This window comes from Chelonoidis abingdonii, chromosome 19 (genome assembly GCF_003597395.2).
Source record: "Chelonoidis abingdonii isolate Lonesome George chromosome 19, CheloAbing_2.0, whole genome shotgun sequence".
In the NCBI taxonomy this organism is placed as follows: Eukaryota; Metazoa; Chordata; order Testudines; family Testudinidae; genus Chelonoidis; species Chelonoidis abingdonii.
The window spans coordinates 28,309,464-28,331,256 of record NC_133787.1 but is presented as its reverse complement, the minus strand read 5'-3'; the positions used below and the strand labels follow the sequence as shown (position 1 = coordinate 28,331,256).

At 39.6% G+C, this 21,793-nt stretch overlaps 1 long non-coding RNA gene across 1 annotated transcript in view; it reads right to left on the bottom strand.

Moving 5' to 3' along the window:
* The window catches only part of LOC142047929 (uncharacterized), a 38,324-nt gene extending 17,570 nt beyond the window's left edge, over positions 1-20,754 (bottom strand). The window contains exon 1 of the long non-coding RNA XR_012657248.1: positions 20,697-20,754. This is a non-coding gene — a long non-coding RNA (uncharacterized LOC142047929). The remainder of the gene's footprint in view (positions 1-20,696) is intronic.
* Between the last annotated feature and the right edge of the window lie 1,039 nt (positions 20,755-21,793).

Here is a 21,793-nt window from a genome sequence, read left to right as displayed (position 1 = left end):
GCGACCTTCAGGCTGATAGCAAAAAAATGGGCTATACCTGGAACCAGCTAGAGCGAATGGCCCAGGATAGAAGACTCTGGAGATCTGTGGTTGGCGGCCCATACCCCGAGGGGTGACGGGCATGAGTGAGTGAGTGTTACCTGGTGATTTTTTCCCTTACCTTTCTCATACCATTCTCAGCTGAGACCACGAATATATGAATTTCCTTTCAGCTTGAACTCATTCCCTCATGAGGGTGGTAGATTCATTGCCTTTCCAATAGTTAAATGCTATTTAATATTTATAATTTAGTATTTAATATATTCTATTAAAGTGAAATGAGTTCAAAACTTTATTAATTTTTGCATGAAAATATGACATTATGGCTTCAAACATTGAATATATATTTTTGATATTCCTATGGTATTGGTTTGCTTATGATTCTGCTATCTTTTCCTCATACTGTGATAATGAGTCTACTAAATTGCTATCTGCAATAAATTTCTCATGAAATTGTTCAGTTCTCTCGCTCTCTTTTTTATTATTATTTTCTACTCTGAATGGAGGACCCTATAGAGAGATTCAGATTGCAAGGGCTGGGGAGGGAGGGAGCAATCCAGAGAACACAAATCTCTCGGGTGCTTGGAAGAGGACAAAATCGGCAGATTCAAGGATTATAAATGTACCTGTTGGCCATCTCAGCTGTATGCACACCAACTCTCATTCAGAAATAAATATGGGAACTTTGTCAATAACATCATTAACAGTAGCAGAATTGTTTTGCTACTTTCATGGCTTGAATCAAGTGCTGTGTCCTACAGGCACTTTATGTCTGCAGAGCATGCCACCTATTCCAGAAACACGATCCTAGCCTAGCTCTTTGGCTCCTGGCTTCTTTGCTTATTCTCAAGCCCCTCCCCACTTTCCCACTGCAGCATCTATCTAGGAGCTTCCTCTCTCTTCAGGGATGGCAGAGCCATTCTGTTCAGGGATGAAAGTAACTGATGTGAAAATCCAACTGATTAATATCTCTATGTGTCACTCCCCTTTTCCCTCCACTGCACCCACGGTTTGTTGTCTCAGATCAGCAACGTCCCAGAGTGCATTCACCTCCTGCCCTGATGGGAAGCTTTTACCTTTGCTCACTGCTGCTGTCATTTGTCAGTGTCTCTGCCACTGCTGCTTCTAGCTGTGATGCTATATTCTGTTATTCCACACTTAGTAATTTCAGCTCCTTGGTTATTTCACTGGGTAGTGGGAAAAGTCTTCTTCTGATGCTTTGCCATCACAGTATTGTCTCCATGCAAGGTCTAAGGTTCAGTCCCCTTAGATGAGTTTATCTGTGATTTCAGCTCTATTAATCACTGTGCAGAAACAAAAATCTCTACACTGAGTCTGATCAGTGCCATTTTTAAAAACACTAGAGGAGGAGGGGTCAAATGGTTACTAAGATTCTTTAAATAGAGCCCACAACACCAGGTAGAAACATCTGTTCCCAACCCCCTGAGCTTTACTTGGATTTGGCATCACTACCCCCTGCTTGGAAACTGAGGTTACAGTTAGGGTGACTCCTTAAGTTAGGGCATGCTAAGTTCTGCTGCTTCCTTCTTAGCATAGGGACAACATGCCTCAGATGGCATGAGACCAAGATTCATCATCAAATTTGGTATCCCAGTAGGATCATTAACTTCTCTAGTTCGGGCTGGGTACTGACGGGGAGTGCATGGGACCACTGATCCATACCACCCCCCGCCCCCGCCACCTTTTACTCATTCAGTAAGACCAACATTCCATTACCTACATTAAACAGTAAAGTTAAATTTTGGCTTATTTGGGTTAAAATTATCCTTTTTATAAGACAGGTCTGTCTGCTAGTCATACAGGCAGAGTAGATATGTCTATGCATATACAGTTTGCTCCTGAAGTCTTTCCCCTCACAGCTCATCATAGATGTCAAAAGAGAGATCCTAGTTACACTTATTTCAATACCCTACAGGTAGCACAACAAGGCAACGGGGGATGCACTATATTCTGGCAAGTCCCATCCTCTCTTGCTGTAATGGGAGTCATTTAAAGTGGAAGAAGGCAGCACTAGGGGCCAGTTCTGCTATAGAGAAGGGAGAGGAAGCTGAAAAATTGGAGAGGAGAGGCTCAAGCCTCTCTCATAACTAGGTGGGGACAGGGTTAAGGAATGGAGGTTTGATGGGAAGGAAGGAAACGGGATGATACCTGAGGTGGCAGAGACAAGGGCTAGGCCTTAAAGCATATTTACAGTTGATGTGGAAATGAAAATGTTAAGAGTGTGAAAAAGTTATAACAAACAGTGGGGGAAAGAGATGGAGAGAAAATCCAGAAGGATAAAAAAAGAAATGTTGTGAATTACAATGTAAAGTGCTTAGCTTTGATTTTAGTAAAATGTAGTGTGTTTGAAAGGAAGGCTGAAAAAAATAGTTTTCTACTCTTGGGTAATAACCTTGCTTTTCGAGGCTGGTAGGGGCAGACTAGCAGTGTGCTGAGATAAAGCCCAGTCTCACTTACTCCAGTGCACATGGAATCAGGTCCATAGTTACAATCACATGCATGTTTCCTCCACTGCAGGCCCTTGGCTCCAGACACTAACTCTCCTTCCCCATGCCCTCCCAGTGCAGGCAAACATCTGCCCATCCTTTCCCATTCCTCCCCCACCACCTGGGAGCATAGAGAGACATTCACCCACACGTATTTATCACCGTTAGTCTGACAGTCTGCTTCTGAAATGCAGGGTTCCCTGGCAGAAATGCAATCAGAGACTCATTAACTGCACAATTATCTCTCCATTCCCCCACCATATCCAGCGTTCCCATAACTACATTAATTGTAGGATCTGGAATGTCAACGAGCAGAATCAGAAGGCACCATTCAGGGTGGGTTGTGTACTGCCTTTGCCACCAGTTTGATTAATGAGAAGGTGATGGCAGAGGTTCTGTAGTAGCACAGCCCAGAGTCATCCCATGGTAGATGGCATAGGTGATTGGCACAGGCCTGGAGGTATAGGAAGCACTTGCTCTGAGGACAAATTCAATCCTTTTGATGTTTTTTGTATCAAGAGAAACGGTTTCCTGCAAAGGAAGATATCCTGTAATTATTTGTGCCGATAAGCTAATGGCACAAAGTGATGTTCATGAGTGCCAGGCTTAAAAATAATAGACAAGCACTTAAGCACTGTGCACCAGCTTGTTAGCTGTTGTAAACTGGCATGTCACCACTGACTTTTGGAGCTATGCTGATTTACACCAGCTGAGAAGAGAGTGATCCTGTGAGTCTTAGGGTGAGTTTTTTGTTGTGCAGAGTACTTTAGAACGTTTTCATGAAGACTGCTGTATACATACAGGAGGCTGATGAACACAACAACATAGATCAAACTGGCTGTAATGAAATTTTAGCTTAATCCTCCTAGACCCATCTGGTTCAAGGCAACCTGTTTTTCCTTTGCTGATCTTTTCCCTCAGCCCTCACCTGTAGTGGCTGAGGGCCTACATGTTATGGTGCAATGAAGTTAATAGTTGCATATGTATAAATAGTCTAAAGAAATGAGAAATCAGACCCAAGATCAGGTGAATTTCTTTAGTATTGTGAGTCACTTTGTGTAGGAGGCTGTAAATTCAGGAAAAAATAGCATTTATTCAATGTTTACCGGCAAGTCATTTTGTTGCACACATCTTTAATATTAAAGGAAAAATCTGAATAAGTCATTTGGCCCTTACACCTGAGACAATTATAAGACTAGTCATAAATCTTCCAGCAAATATCTGTAATAGAGTATGCTGAAGGTTTATCCTTGCTCATTAATAATCAGCGTCTAAAGCTAACAAGTCACCAATTCATGTTGGTGTCCTTTAAAGTGCATAGCTTTCTGCTGAATGCATAATGAAACCACTCAGGAAATATACTACCCACATTCGTTTCTGTCCTTTTCTAATCCAAAATGTGTTTCTAAAACCGGCTTTGAAAAGTATATCACATTTTATTGTATTTTCCCACCAAACAATATTGTCCAAACACAATCCCACAATGTCAAACGTATTAAAGATGACATAAGAAAAAAGATTCACTTGATCAGAGCAGGATACTGAACCAGTCTAGCTGCTTATAAAGTCAAGTGTTACTATTCCCAAGGGAGTTCAGATGAAAGTTCTTAAGCTGTTGTTCACACAGTCTGATAGTTTCCAGGGTATATAATGACATGCAACTCTAAGTGTAAATGATTGGCCCTTAATTTTCTTTTCCCTCTCCTCTTATTGTAGTTTTAAAGATAATTACCCATATAAACTTGTTTGGTGATGTTCATTTTAGTGATGTAGCTCATCTCCCAAACACTGCTAATGTTCCTGAACAGATGTTTTATTTTTCACCTTTGAGTAAACTTTTCAAATGATGTTTTCTACAACTCTGTCACTAACAGGTAAATGTACAAAACATGCTGGAATACTCTCATTTCAGTAGAGATTATTTTGCCAGTACCATCTTTGATACATAAGATCATCTGTCAGTTCAGTTAAAGAAAAAAATCATCTTTTCAATTTTAACCCCTTTTAATAAACCAAGAATAAGTTATTGAGACAGACAGAAGCTTCTCTGTTGGGTGTGGAAACATGGATGTATGTCCAAAAGAAGCAATTCCAGGCCTCTGGAAATGATGAGAGTTTAATTGATTTTTCTGAACAATTTATTTTCCCATATCTCCAAGTCCTGCTTTTTGAGCACTAATGCCAGAAATGGCATTGCATTTTTCAGAAACCTTCAGTGACCAGTGGCAAGATGCAAAGTACTCTGAATGTCACCATTTAAAGGTAATGTTTAAGAGTTTTAAAGAAAAGTAGTACAGGTGTTTTATTGCACACATCATCCATTGATTGATTGATTGACTGAATATATTTATTGCATTAAAATTGATGGAAGATGTGTGGCTAAACATCCTGCATAACTCTGAAGATCTTAGTCAATATCCAGGAAAGGACGTTGTTTTTATTAATATCACAATAGCACCTAAACATTCCCATTGTTCTAGACATCATAGTATGAGCACAGAGTGAGAGTCAGTCTCTCTTCCAAAGAGTTTACATTTTAGTCACTCTACTTATGGACTAAGCCTTATTGAAGATCAGTGTTTGAAACAACCTTATTTATTAATGTAATAATAAAGGGTAGTAATGGAAACAAACATGGATCTGCCCTAGGTCACACACAGCAGGTTAGTGAAAGAGCAGGGGACAGACCCTAGTTCCTGAGATGCAGTCTAGTGGTTTATCCATCAAGCCACAGATATTGTGAGGTATTTTGGATGAAACCCCATATATTCAGTTTTTTATGTAAAACTGATCTCAAACATCTATATCTCAAGTCTGCAACAAACATCAGGATTTCATTTTGTGTCAACTTCTACAAGACAGATCTTTTGGGAAAGTGGGCAAAGGTCTTCTCATTGGGTAACTGATGACACAAACTTCCCGAAACTAAATAGCATTAAAATATGTCAATGAATTTATTACACTTGGGCTTAGGCTTTAAATATTATCTAATGTAAAAGTTGCCCAAGTTGCAGAAATCTTAATGGGCGTCATTTTCCACTACTTGATCTTTTATAGTCATACACATCTGTATGAAGTTAAGTGCTAAGTGGGTATAGATTAGAGTGAGCAGATGTTCTGTTTTTAAAGGGACAGTCCCATTTTGGGGGATCTTTTCTTATATAGGCGCTTATTTCCCCCCACCCCATGTCCCATTTTTTTCCACAGTTGTCATCTGGTCACTCTATGTAGAATGCTACTAAATCAGATAACTCCAGTCACTGACAGTAGTTAATATTCACGTTGTCAAGGTATAAATACCTCCAGGTGTTTAAGGCAATGGAAAATCAGGTCCAATGGCTTTTGGCCACTTCAGTAAACCAGATGATTGTCAGCTATTACTCCAGTTTCTCTACTAAGCTCTAAATGCATAAATAACTTGAGAATTGACTACTTTTGAACTCATAGACTCACCGCATCTTGGCTCAGATAGCTCTGATGTTGCAATGGAGCTGAGAGTTACCAGTGGGAGGGAACAACAATAAAGTGTCTCTGAATCAAAGGAGCAGTAGAATATTTTCAGCATAGAAATCTTCAGGATCTTCCTCCTCCCTTCCCCATCTTGCCTACAGAGAAGATAGAAGGTTGTTAAAGGGAGATCCTTCTGAGAACACTTGAATAGTCATATCTAAGGATGGCTCTTAATAATTCACTGTAATAGTTATTTCTGCTCTTTACTTGTGGCAAGCACCCTTTCATAAAGTTGTGCACTCTCAAATTATTACATTAATAAATAAGGTTGTTTCAAACACTGATCTTCAATAAGACTTCGTTGATAAGTAGAGTGACTAAGATGAATGATGTCAGCTTAACTCCTTAAAGATAAGAAGGATCCACATTTGATTGCATTGCCAAAGCAGGGTGATTTTCTCCCCTGAGAAAATGAGAAGGATTAAACAAGTATGAAATCTCTTTGTATCAAAGACTATATACATTCCAGGTCAACACTGTAGATCACTAAGAGCACTCAGCAGATCAAAGTGTCTTTCTTAATCCATATTCCTTTTTGCTTATTTGATTTAAGAAGTTTCACTTTCAACTTACTATATTTTCAAGGTTCATCATCATTTGGCTCCTCCTCCTGTTTTTTGTTTTTTTTTTGCTTTTGTTTCTTTGCTGAGCTAAGGGATCAGCATCAATATAGACTGATTTTTAATTAACAAGATGATGCTATGTATACCTCGTGAAGGTGTAGTCATGCATAATGGCCTACTCCAAAGCTTACTGAAGTGAAAGGAAAGAATCCCATTGACCTTGTGGGTTAAATCATCCCATTTAACCCCTGTGGGTTAAATCATCACAGCTCTTACTCAGACAAACAGGGGAATAAGAGGGATTACTGCTCCTCTTTACTCTCCTTCTTGAGCCTGTCATATTGACTCTGATTGTAGTGGGGAGAGAGAAATTGCTGGGGACGCAGATGCCCCAACTCATTCAATGAGCACTTCAGAAAATGTATCCATCTAAGGCCCTGGACAGTGTAATTGAGTGGTCCAAGACAAATCATTTTATAATTGATTGTTTTGGGGATTGTTTTTAAAGCAGCTGTTTGAAGAGGGTCAAAACTCTGTAACTTTAGAATTATTCCTATCAGAGATGGATCAGTGTGCAGGGGAAGCAATCAAGAGACCCCAATAAATGTAATTACAGCTTTAAGAGACTTAATCAAGAGTGTGCTATAAGTTCATATCATTTTTTTAAATTTCCTTTTGTGTGATGAACATCACATTGCATAACATAATGGGTTCTCAATATAGGCGGTGGCCAGATGAAGCTCTGAACATGTGTGTACTTAAGGACACACCTGAAAGTCAATACTTAAAATAAATAACCCTTTGCAACACATCTTACTCTGAAGACTGATGTTACTTGACAATGCTAATGCAACGACACCAAGACTTCTCACTGAATGCGCTGCAGAAGTAAGTTATACACTAAACACTTATTCATCCACAGCATTTCAATAGATGGATCTTTAAATAAATATTTGGATTATCCTTCTGGAAAAGACCTGTGGAATTTAATACTAAAAAATATGAACAAATTACTTGACATACCTATTGTGACTATTTGGGAAATGTGTCAATTCCTTTAGGTTTTGTGAAATATCATATATGACTAACAATCAGTATAGATTAGAATATCCACCTGTAGCAAGAACAGACTATTCCTGGAAAGCTGAAACAGGACCAGGGGGACTTTGTCTTCCCCCCAAGGATACCAACCAAAGCCAAGAACTCTCAGGAATGGAGAGGACTCCGAGGAGAGATTGAGGCAGGTAATGATTATTTTCTATAGACCTGTAACTCTCCTGTGCTGTCTACGAGTAAAGTGTGTCCATTTAAGAAGCTCCTTAGCAATGTCTGGGTTCCTAACTTTACCTGTCCTGTGTCCCCAGAGAGTTAAATTATAAATCAGAACACCTACACTGATGAATTCTAGAGGAGTGTGCATAAGCACTTGTGGAGGCTCAGGACGTCTCAGCATTGGTTTGGGGGCTTAGAGCATTTGGATTGTGGAGTTCCATGTCTCAAGGAACAATTTCAAACAGGAGAGTCTGCACCTGGGAACATACCCTAGATGGCAAGAGCTAATGAGTGTCTGAACTCTAACCGGACCCAACAGGGTTCGATGCACATAAGTTCTAAAGGTTGGTCCAATTAGTAGTGACTGTCCATTACAGGGGTGCAGCCAGACCTGTGATACCTATAGAATTGAATAACGAATGATATTCTTTCTATAGGTTTTTTTTTCTTAAAATATTCTATAGAATTCTATAGCAGGTATACAATTTTATGTTAAAATTACATACAATGGTCCCTAAAGAAAAGTAATTTTTTATTCAGTTCTGCAGGAATTTTCCATAATTAGGAGTCTTATTAACTGAAGATATAATATATCCCCAAACCCAACCCTTTTCTTTTCAAGTGATATAATTTATACAAGAAGCAAGTTAGATCAAGTTCTTTTGAATGTAATTTTAGTCAGCTTTTAAGTATAGTACTAAAATAAAAAACCATCAGAAGAAAGATTAGAAATTCAACATAGATTCACTCTGTGTTCAAAGAAACATTCTGTATATAAGAAACACAGCACAGGCAGGTAGCATAGTACCTTAGGTAAGAGCTGTCAACCTTATTCTTTCTGAGCCCTCGCACAACATGCTATAAAAACTCTATGGCCCACCTATGCTGCAACAACTGGTTTTCTGCATATAAAACCCAGGGCTGGCATTAGGAAGTAGCAAACAGGGCAATTGCCCAGGGCCCCACGCCACAGGGGCCACCTTGAAGTTAAGTTGCTCAGGCTTTGGCTTCAGCCCCTAGTGGCAGGGCTCAGAGACCCAGGCTTCAGCCCATGTGGTGGGGCTTCGGCTTTCTGCCCTGTCTAATGCTGGTTCTGTTTGGCAGCCCACTTGAAACTTGCTCGATGCCCCCTAGGGGGCCCCGGACTCCTGGTTGAGAACTACTGCCTTACACCAGTATATAGATTTCAAGTTTTTGGATGGGAGTACTGCATGTAGAAAGTTACATGTAGAAATCATGTTTCATTTACAGTTTTGTAAAGAAATAAAATGTAAATACCAGGAAATAAACATAGTTGCTCCTTCAGAAATATTCACTGAACATCTAGAAAATTTTCCCAAGGGACTGCCAGGAAAAACAATTTCTCTCAGAGAAATCACATTCAAAAGGTCCCCAACACAACTGAATGAGGAAAAAAAAGACTATGTATATTTGCATCGGTAGATAGTTTGAAAAGCATTGCACATTAAATAATGTGCTTAAGCATATTGGACCAAATTCTGCTGTCTTGTGCCAGAATTATACCAACGTAATTCTGCAATATTTTTAGACTAACTCCACAGTAGCCACTAGAAATATTCCAGAATTAAACTGGTATAATTCTAAAGAGCAGGAGTAGGATCTTGACTTTTAAACTTTTAATCTGCAGCAACATTCAGATAGGGATAGGGCAAATATATGGTTCATACACTCACACTGCTATTTTCAAATATAATACTAAAAAACTCCTACGTGTTACTATGCCTGATCCTGTATGTGCGCAATTAGCAGGAAAGGTGTCAAGACCCTTTCTAGCCTATGTAAAGGTCATACATAATTCCCATTCCAGTGTTTCCGTGCGAACTGAGAATGCTGCCCACCACATACACAACACCTCAAAGGGGCGGGAACAAGGCAGGGTCCTGGCACTGCCCTAAATTTGCACAGGTTAGCAGAGTATGCTATACTCTGTACGAGACATAATAGCAGATATGCATCTACTGCACAACTTGGAACACCAAGAATCATTTTACTTCCCGAAAGCACAATGCTGGTCCATAAAAACCCTCATTCTGAGCAGATTCTAAATGTACAATCTAGCTTTGAGTTACTTAGCACCTGAATCTACACTCCTTAAAACTCATTGGCAAAGCTCACATTGACAGAAATGATGAAGGATCAGGACCTTAATGAGATGCAAAAATAGTTCAGATAAAAAAAAAGAGTTGGGGATTTTCCTAAGTTAGATAACATTTTCAGGTTCAGTTGTATGTGGACTTTCTATGATTGCTGTTATGTTTTTATAGTGGATTTGGAAATGTATAGTAGGGATGTATTTTCAAAGGTAGTTCTGGGAGATATAACCATATGATCATGCAAAGGCAAATAGGTCCAGATATGAAAAGCACATCTCCCAGATACACAGCCAAAGCCTTCATCTACTTTTACGTCCAAACTGAACTTTTATAAAGTCAAAAAAGTTCAGATTAAATTTCTTTTTTCACTAAGGGTTTTCAGTAGGGACCAGACCAGAAATGCTGAAATACTGCAAGAAAGGCTGTTCTTATGAGATTTCTGCCCTGATTTTTCAGAGGTCCAGATAGTTGTAGTGAGTTCTCAGCAAAGCATCTGAACTTCTGGATGCTTATCCAAGCCAAACCCAAACTCCAGATCTTTTGAGGTTTGTTAATATCAGAGATATATTTTACTCCTAACTGGTCTAGGAAATGTTCCCTATGCTTTCAGTGGGCTGAACAGAACACTCAGCTGTAAATGTGGTGTGGTCAAGAGCTGAAGTCAATTTCTGCAGCTTGAGAGCCTCTGTAATACTTGAGTCTGTTATAATCCTGTTCTTGTTGCTTAATGTGATTTGCTAGGGTGCCTTTTATTGCCTTTATCCTCAGGTCAGTTTACTCTCTTAAAATAGATATAACTCTTTATAAATAAGGCAGTATAAAAAACAAAAACCAGTAGCTGTTCATCCTTTAACCACATTGGAACTTGAGTCTTCCTGATTTAAATAAATAACAAAATTCATAGCAGGATTAAGAAATGTAGAAATTTACTAGTAATCTTGGCATATACTTTGCAAGTAGAAAAGATGTTATATATTATTGCCTTTTAAAATGTCTTTTGAAATGCTTGAGTTATCAATCCTCACTGTGACTATCTGCCTTCAGGTTGCACCTCAGAAGGGAATACACTACGTGGATTAGTTTTGCACATACTAGACAAGAAGTGTGTAGGTTTCAGATACGTACATGCATTTTTATGCTGGTTAATTCAAAGTATCAGAGTGAATGAAGGGGAGAAAAAAAGGTAAAATAATTCCTTTCTATCAGAAAGCCAATTTTTAGTTAGCTTTTCCCTGGGTGTTTGTATCTGCAAACCCGCTGAGGATTCCCACAGAAGAAAGTCTATTAATTTTCCATGTACTTGTTGACGAAAAAGCTATCAGGATTATGTGCTGAATATTTCTAGTGTAGGGAAAGCAAGGGATGCAATTAATCTCTGTGAACTAAAATATATCTCTTTTCATTAATCTTTTATTGTAAATGAGCAAAGTAATTGAACCAGTACCACACTGTCAGAATGAATGCAATGCCAGTGGGATATGCATGAGAGAGCACATACTGATTGGGTATTAAATATCTAATGGCAATAATTTATGGTTCATTACCTTTTTTTTGAAGTTTCTCAGATGCATAGTGCTTGAATTTTAAATAGTCCGACTTTCAGGAGAAATGGCTTTCAAATGCTGAAGACAGCAAATGCACGAAACCCTCAGACAATCTACTTAATTTGGATAGTTTCATACTTAGTTGAACCAGGCTCTTTCGTCTGCCAGAAACATGTTAGATATTTGCAACTTGAATTAATGCAATTAAAGATCTAGTGATGAATATTTCAGGGATCATCATCAGCTCTAAGTTTCATTTCACCTATGAACATAAAGATGTTTGTGAGCATGAACTGTGTGCAGAAGAGGGTCAACTGTCTGGGTTATTTATATGCTCAAAGGTCCAAATTTCAAAAATGGACACCTCAGTAAGATCTCCAGATCCTCTGTGTAGGTACTAATCTTGGCACTTAAATGCCTATTTCATTGCTTCCTTCATTCCAACATACAGTAGGACATTGTGTAGAATAATTTAGCTATGAAGTGGAAATAAAGGATAATTGTTCCCATTCTTCAGAAACTTTGTCAATGGGACTATTCACAAGCTTAAACTGAAGCTCGTGCTTAAATACTTTGCTCGAGTGGGGCCGATAGGTGACCTGACCTACTCAGAGTGTGGTGCAATGCCCCCGACAGTAGGAAATCCAACTAGAATAGTGTTGCAACAGTGCAAGGCACTTAGAACTTTGTCTCTTTGAAGAGGCCTACAGCCAGCTACAGAAGTTTCAAAAGTAACAGTCACTGACTGGAGGGTGTTGTGAGGGGCAAGATGCCTATTCCTCTTGCTGAATCAGCACTTTCTCATTGTATCCTCCATCAGTGGGTCACATTCCAGCTGTGCTTCTCTGGTGAAACCTCTGGGGAAGAGTGATCACAGAAACTGAGCAAATTCAAAGTGAGAGGAAAATGCCACCAAATGAGAGAGAATATTTTACACCTATTTTATACAAGTGTAAACAACTGCAAATGGTGCAAGGCAGCAGACAATCAGTCCCAATAGTTCCAGTCTTGAATTGCCTCAAGTTTTACTGTTTGCTCTTTAGATAATTATCAGCATGGATTGTTTCTGTAACACCTACAAAGCTCTTTGGACCCTTGAACTCATCTTTCCCTTGAAAATTCGGCTCATCTATTAAAATTATTAAACTGTCCTCCTAATCAGACATTGCTCGTTCAGCCAGAGACAACTCTGTGTTTACTATTTATTGATTTTTGTTAACTGGGCTCTGACTGTGGAGAAGAAACATTTCATTTTCAAAGTCATCCCAGAGGACACTGGCAGGTTACAATCATTTGTACTGTAAAATTACTCCACGGTAATTGATTCTATATTTACATATTATGAATGCATATTTTAATCTGTTTTACATGAATAAGCCTGCTACAATGAAGATTTCATTTCCTTTTTTAAAACATTATAAGTACCTTGCCTTATTTGAATAGGCAAATTTCTTTCAAATTGTTTTGACCTTTGCAGGGAAAAAAAACACTTTTACCCAATATTCTTTTCTAAGCAGAAGTTTTTGTCTCCTCTGAACTTTAATTGCCTGCCATAGGTTGGCTGGTCCTTTAAGGCAAAGCAGGCTCAACTTTGTCTGTGACCTACCAGCGAGCCCCGATCTGATGGTGATATGACAATTTAATGATAACTAGGCACCCCAACTTCAGGAAATGAGGAAGGACTCCTTAAATAGAGCTGGTAATTCAGTCTAGAGGGAGAGACTGCAGACAAGACAGGACTCAGTTACAGGGAACAGCATCCACATGGTGAAGCATGGGGGTGGGGGAAGCTCTAAGCTAGGGCCAACAAGTTTCAGGAAGATCCCTAGGGGAAGCTGTCAGAGTCCCTAAGGAAGGGAGGCAATGAGGGGAAACCTGCAAGGACAAGTAGTAACAAAGGAAGAACTTTGCAGGAGAAGCTCAGCCTCCTGAGGAAGAGGCCCTGAGGTAACGCCAGTAAAAACACATCAGTGGAGCCTGAGAAGGATAGAAGAAATCTTAGTTCAGCTGACTAGGGAAAAGCCAGAGGCCTGAGAACCAAAGGGAGACTGTGTTAAAACGCAAGGTATGAGGAAGCAGCATGGGGGACTTAGAGGTAGGAAGTGGCCCAAGGAAACAGCAGTATGTCTAAGAAGCAGACCTAGCTGCCTAATACAGGGTCCCTGGACCAGGAAATCCAACCAAAGGGTGGGCTTTACCATGCCTCAGAAGAAGGGGCATGTAAGTCCAATGCAAGAATTATTGAAACTGGGGTGAGGCTGAAGACTGACCCCAAAGGATGATGATAACCCAAGATAGGAACGAAAGGCTCTTATTATTTGGATGTTTCTACTGAATTTTCATTTGATCTTCTTGTTATCCCAGAAGGCGGCTGAACTTTATGTGAATTGGCCAGAGAGCTAAACTCCAGAAGACACAGTGAGAAGTACATGGCTAGCAGGAGGTACCGGAGAGAAGGACCCCCTGCAGCATCACACCCTGACACAATGGAATAATGACAATGGTGAATATGATACATTATAGAACCTCTTTTTTATACCAAGAGTTAGGGGATGAACCCACTCTCAAACTCAGACCCTTTTACCGCATTCTTATTGCACTGCGAAGTGACCCTATGGAAAAGTTCTGTGAATCATACCTTTCATCTGAGGCATTCAATGCACTTTAATGCAGTGGTTGTGAAACTTGTGCAAGGAAAGCCCCTGGCAGGCCAGGCGGGTTTGTTTACCTGCCACATCTGCAGGTTTGGCCGATCGTGGCTCCTAGTGGCTGTGGTTCACTGCTCCAGGCCAATGGGAGCTGCTGGAAGCGGCAGCCAGTACGTCCCTCGGCCCACACTGCTTCCAGCAGCTCCCATTGGCCTGGAGCAGCGAACGGCGGCCACTAGGAGCCATGATCAGCCAAAACTGCAGATGTGGTAGGTAAAAAACCGGCCCAGCCCACCAGGGGCTTTTCCTGCACAAGCAGCGGAACAAGTTTCGCAACCACTGCTTTAATGAAATGGTTGCACACTCATCCATATTTTACAGATGGGAAAACTAAACAGGTTAAGTTCCTTATCCAGAGTCCAACTAATCTAACAGATCTATTTAACTATTCTTACAAGTATCTGAACGTTACAGTGCTTATCCAGTCCGTATTCTGTATCCTGACAGCATCTTTGTATCAATGTGCTTTGAATTTTATCCTGCAGAAATCTCTTCCTGATACTATCAGACCAATTCATTTTCTAATTATAAATCTATATTAATGTCTTTTCTATAGTACATTAAAGATGTGAGCACTTCTATTTTGTAGTGCAAAGCATATTGAGGCCTGTATTTATGGAGTAAACTGCATATGCATTAAAGTTAATAGCAGGTTTTATTCCAATGAACAACTACTTTATATACGTATGCTCAATACATTTTAAGAAAATAAAATGTTACGCACATTAATACCTATATTTAACACTTTAATATAGACAGAAAATCATAGTCTCAGATAAAACACAATGAAATAGCTTTAAAACAATAGCTGTAGTTTATATTTTGCCCCTAAAAGTCTGTCTTGCAATAGACTATCCTCAGAAAGAAATATGGTAGCAGAGTTGACACAGAATATAATTCTGAATTATATTGAAAGATCAGTGCTGAAATGTGCAGCTCATAGTTTTGTGAAGATAACGTGTGAATGAGTTATTTCCTCCTTTTAACATATAATGACCTTGCCCATTGATTTAATGAAGAAATTATACATGCTGTACTCAGATTTAACAAACTCCTCAGAATTAAAGATATACCAAAGGGGTCGGGGGAGGAGACAGACACAGATCTCACACTAGCAGCCTAACCATCTGGCAAAGGAAAGCCCAGAGGTATCAACACAAGGACCTGTGGAGCCACACTTGTGGCATATGCAGGAGCGCCGCCAGCTTTTTTGCTGCCCTAGGTGGCAGAAGTTCCCGCCCTTGAAATACCGCCGCCTCGGTCAACGCCCCCCAAATGTTAGCGCCCTAGGCGACTGCCTTGGTTGCCTAACAGGTTGCACTGGCCCTGAGCATGTGCTATAGAGGGTTGGGGGAGGGGAATCTGTGAGATGGCTAATCCTACCTCAGGTGTCATGACCTTATTAATGTTATCTATGGTGAACACTAAACACTAAGAATATCAAACAATCCATGCACTCTTTTTGTTAGTAGCAAAATATTAACAATATGTTGTCATAATACACAGAAAAATAATTAAAGCAGGAAAAGGCTGTTGTTTTCTTAATTACAGTCAGACTTGCTTAATTTGTGCTTGGTGTAGCCATATGGCTGCGTATTCAAAAAGTTTCATTAGTCTTAGAGACACTTCAATTTCTGCAGAATTTGCAACCCTATTCAAATTAACCCTTCTGAGTGCAAATGTCGATATTACAAAGGGATATTGAGAGAAGGGATTGTTCAGTAGTTTTATTCAGTGCTAAATTAATAGCAAGGAAGTGGGTGTTAGGGCTACTGGGTTCTCTTAAGGCGTGATCTTAACACAGGTTAGCTAACTTGCATTACAATAGCAGTGAAGACACTGTTTCAAAGTGGTAGTTGTGTTAGTCTGTATCAGTAAAAACAACAAGGAGTCCTTGTGGCACCTTAGAGACTTAGGGCTGGTCTACACTGGGGTGGAGGGGGATCGATCTAAGATACTTGCGTATCTTAGATCGAGTTACCTACCATCCTCATGGTGTGAGATCGACGTCCGTGACTCTCCCTATCGACTCCGCTACCACCGTTCACGTTGGTGGAGTTCCGGAGTCGACAGGAGCGCGTTCGGGGATCGATATATCGCGTCTAGATGAGACGCGATATATCGATCCCTGAGAAATCGATTGCTACCCACCAATATGGCCGGTAGTGAAGACGTACCCTAACAAATTTATTTGGGCATAAACTTTCGTGGGTTAGAACCCACTTTTAACTTGGGTAGCATTCAAGTGAAATCGCATAGGGGAACCTTGGGTTGAACTCAAGTAGATAGCCCAGTTAAAAAACTATCCTCACTGCTATTATAACCTGGATTAGCTAACCCAAGTTAAAACTGCTCCCCCTCTGACCCCCAAAGCCTAGCCTAAGTGACCTTAACCAAGTTACTTTATCCTTATTGCTTCTTTATCTGTGTACAAAGTGAAACATAATAACATACCGATTTAACACAAAAAGAGGAAGTAGTCCAAATGCTTTCCAATGCATCTATACCAGACTGGCATTTCTCAGGCAACTCTCAACAAAGTAATGCATCACGCAGCTCCAGTAGGTTGTTTAGTGGTACTGTGCACTTGTGTAGAGACGTCTGTGGGCTATGGAGCTTCTTTTTTATTATTCTAGTAATTGGAAAACTAACAGGGTCTTATCTGAAAGTGCAAAGTACCCATAACAAAGAGCAATGACCTGCATTGACTTCCAAGTTCAGACTAGGTAGTTGGTTTTAAGATACATATAAACCTAAGGGTATATCTACACTGCAACTGGAAGCAAGCTTCCCAGCCTAGGTAAACACTCATGCCAGCAAGGCTCAAGCCAGCATGCTAAAAATAGCAATGTGGCTGTTGCTGCACTGGTAGAGGCTCAGACTAGCCGCTCAAGTAGGTCTCAGGGGATCAGGCTGTTCTGAGCTAGAGTGTTTAGCCTGAACCTCCATCAGCTCTGCAACTTCCACACTATTTTTGGTGTGCTAACCTGAGCCCTGATAGTGTGAATCTGGCTCCCTCCCAGATGCAGTGGAGACATACCTTCAGTGGGTTGAGTTCTAGTTGCCTAGTCCCTCTCCCCATTCCCCCTCCCAACCTAACCTCTGAGGCTACAACATGGCAGTTAAGATAAGTGGACGTGCTCAAGAAAACAGCCCCCACATGTATTAAAAGGAGAACTGAAGAACATGCTTTGGAATTCCCTTTCTTGATGGGATTGTTTTGGACTAAGGCCTCTTGATGGAGATTATTTTAAAAAAGTTTGTTTGGTGGTTTGCTTTTAAGGTGTGTACATTTTGCAAACACTCAGAGAAGGGATTAGCAGAAGTTGGGGGAGTGGTTATTGGGGAGGAGTTTGTTTTTAGAGCTTCAGAGGTTCCTCAATGGGAATCCATTATAGGGCTTTCAGGTTTGTTATTTTTTAAAATAAGGGATTAGGTAACTGGTTAATAGACATAGTTGTTAGTCTAAATAATTGTAGTCTGAACCCTCAGTAAAATAATAAAGAGTTTGATGACGCTTTCTAGTTTTGGAGAATTTTGAGAATTAGGATGAAAGCAAAATGAACGAATTTGTATAGTCATCCTAGTGATCTTTCCCCCTGCTGAATTCAGAAAGAGAAACTGCTCATTATTAAGAGCTTAAAACCACTGAGTGATGGAGCCAATAAAAGGGATAATGCAATTGGAAGGAGGAGCAAAAATCTATAGGAGTATCAGCAGACTATCAGCCTCAAGCAAACCTTTCCCACTACAGTGTAAGATGCAAGTGGCTCCGTTTATTCCACTCAATGGTTTTAATAGACTTAGGTGAGTTAACAGCTTGTGTTATATCTTCTAAAGTACCACAGTGTGGCAGTGTTTTAGAGCATAACTTAGGACTGCACTGCTAACTTACATTTCCTTACTTGATACTCCCTTTAGCTTTAGGGATAAAGAAAACCAGTGATGGTCTGTATTTTTCTTCTTCCTTTAAAGGATTCATAGTGTAACTAAAAAATTCCTTCCTTTGGTAACTGCCACTTATCTATCATTCACTTCAGTCATCATAAACACCTGCACAAAAATAAGAGACTTAGGCATCATCACACCAAACTTCCTTTCCTGAACCACAGCCTAAGCATTTTTATGATCATTCTGCTTCATCTCTATTGATATTAACTTGGCAGACGTTTGCTTTCAAAATATTGAGGACACATGCAAGAAAGCCTTTTTGCTTACTGCTTAACACTAGAAGGCTACAAAATATCCCATGGGCTGAACACTGCAGAAACATATTGCACAATTAGACAGTCAGTGTGGATTCAGCACAGATTGCCTACCTCACTGTAGTGTGTTGTTTCAACTCTCTTTTAACCAACTCCTTATCTCATTACACAACAGCCTTGAGAATCTTACCTGCTCTATGCAGCTGACCTGGTGTCAGTCCATGTCTGTGATTATGATTACATCTGCATCCGTCTAACCAAAGCATTTTACACACTATGGCTTCAATCATGATTGAAATAAAACTCCAGCTGACATCAAGAAATGAAACACAGCAGTTGTGTAAAACTACACAATAATTCAGGTTAGAAGTAGTATACCATAGCCAGTAAAACTGCAGGGCACTTGAGCTATGCACAATGTAATTACTCAGATTAGCAATTGGCCAGGATACCAAGCCTAGCCCTCCAATCCATTGTAAAAGTATTATGGGATCTTGAAAGGCCACCAAGGTTCAGGACCTCAGTTTTACATCTCATTCAAAAGATAGCTTAATATCCATTAACACTATCCTGGGGCACTGGTACAGTGCCATCTGCTGTGTCACCAACACCACTTCCTGCTGCTTTTGTGGTTTTCAAACCAAGGACTGACCAAGCCTGCTCCTACTTATCTTATAAAATCTGATATGACGACAGCTCAAGGCAGTGTGGCATAACATTTCAGCATAGGTTTCATTTGTCCTTCATTAATAAGCAACCTTACAGTCAAACATCCATTAACATACTGTATAATAAAAAGCCAACAACAATTTCAAATGAATTCCCATATGAGCAACACATTTCAAATGCTTCAATATTTCACAATCCACTTAGATACTGTCTCAGCAGCATGCTTACTTTCTGAAATCCTAACAACACTTTCAATCTTTTCAAATGAAATATTTTCTTTCAAATTTCTTTATTAAGTTATGTCAGTTCCAGGCCAATTCCCTTTCTGGACTATATCCATTCTCTGGTGCATCTTTTGCTCTTTTAGCAAACAAAATCCTTGCTCTGACTCTTTATGTATTTTACCCTCTGCAAAAAGTCTTTGTTCTAAACTAAATTAATAGAATCATCTGCCAGAGGCAGTCTTTCCTCTGCTGTATAAACTTTTTCTTAAATGCATACTAAGTAATTCAGAGCAACAATTATATATCTACTTTTGAACCATTCTTTAATTCTAATATTTATACAGGCTTTGTTATCTCTAGTTTGATTTCGGAACTCTCTCTCTCTTTAGTTATCACTACTCGTGTGTATGGTAGTATTATGAAAATAATCCCCATACAATCTTTAATGTAATTTCCTTTTCTATTTTACTGTTCCATTCTTTAAGCTTAGCAATACTTAGCCTGCTATATGCAAGTAAATCGGTTTTGTGGCCCATTTCAGAGACATGATATTATCTCCAAAGAATAAACTTTCAAACAATTATCATCTCATGAGCCAAGACAATTTTACCTATAATCATTTAACCTATTTTAAGACTTCAAGTTTGATTAATCTTATTTGATTTCAACAATGTGGTTTCCTCTATTCCACAGAAGAGGCATTTTATTGCAACAAAGAGTGTTTTTTACACTGAGATAGCTAAGTTGATGTAAAACCATACTAGATTCAAGGCCCTGTAGTTTTTAACTCAATGTAGATAGGTGAGGTCAACCGCGGTGGGAGAGGGGATGTGTGTAAAAAGTTGACCTTGACTAGTTGCATCATTCTAAAAAGTATCTATGCCTCATCTTCATTAGGATCTCGCCTTTTTTTTGCAGTGAAGGCAACCTGAATCTATTCACACATCTGATATTCCTTAACTAGTCCACATGAAAGTTCCTGGTTCCAAACATTTATTTAGTACAATTAAATTGTAAGCTTTCTGGGTCAGAGATCCTGTGTTCATTTCATTCTCATCTGTAAAATGCCTAGCACACTATTGGTGAGATAATTGTAATTAATCAAAAGCAAGTGGTTGCTGTTACCCTGAGTTCTTTCAACCCAAAGTTCTTGGTAACTTTTACTTTGTGCTAGGTGGTGTCAGGAAATAAATCAGGGGAGACACGGCCATCCGATCGATAGATGGCTGGCACAAACAGGACAACACAAGAGCGCTTTCACTTAGAGCTAAACTTTAGTCTCAAGCACTTACACACGGCTGCAACAAGTTAGTAAAACACTCCCAACCCTTGGATAATTACCAAAGCTGAGTGTGACTCCCGAGTGACACAGTGGCAGGCTTCCAGTGGCCAAATCTTCTGTCTGCCAGTGGGGACCACAAGATGTATCCAGAGGGAGAGTTCAAAAAGAGTCCCAAATGAGTCAAACTGTCTCAAACTTTCCCCCCTTATTTATACATTATTAATAGAATGACATGTCCCTTAAAGAAAATTTGTTAAGTAAGCAGTTTCAATGGTCAAGCAAGAGGTTCCTTTTGATTATTGATTAACCAGGTGTCGTTTTTTCCAGAGTTTGCAGCCTTGAGACCCCAATATACATTCCTGGGGCACATCCGCTCTTTTAAAATGCATGTATCAGCAACTTCAACACAACCCTTATCAGGAAGGACGTGGGATCAAGCTTCCCTTCTGTTGCACCCCAAACCCCCTCCCCACCTGCCTTGGTCAAGATGAGACTGTTGACCAGGCCTCTTTAACAATTAGCCATAGTGATTTCAGGCACTTTACTGGTTTGCCAAAATCTCCCCGTACAGTTGCCAGCAATAGGCAAGTTGGGGTGGGGACATACTTTCAGTCAGATTTATTGCAGTTTTTTAGCTAGTGAAACTAATTGAGTTCAGTGGAGTTACATTGCTGTAGAACTAGAGTAATGCAGCATCCCTACCTTTTGTTCTTACTTTTTGTTCTTGATTTATGCATGAGGAATCCTACTAAGAAATGGCAAAATCCTTGTTGAAGGGAATATACTTGTAACTGCCCTGCTAATTCTCCCTGCATTTGCTACCTCTACCAAGGGTATGGATTAACTGTAAACATGTATTATAAAGTGTTCTCCAATGCTTGTATATTCCCAACATGCAAATGCACAAATATGTTAACTGGAAAACCAATTTTTTTTAATATATACATATATATATATATATACACACACACACACAATTATATATATTAGAATATAGTGTGTATGTGTGTAGATATATAAAAAAATAGTTTTCCAGTTAACATACTTGGGCCTTTGAATGTTGGAAATTATATAGAAAGTACTTTATCTCTAAATATTACAGTAAGTGTACTGGTTCCACACATCCACTCACCAGCATGCATGGGGGGAAAAAGGG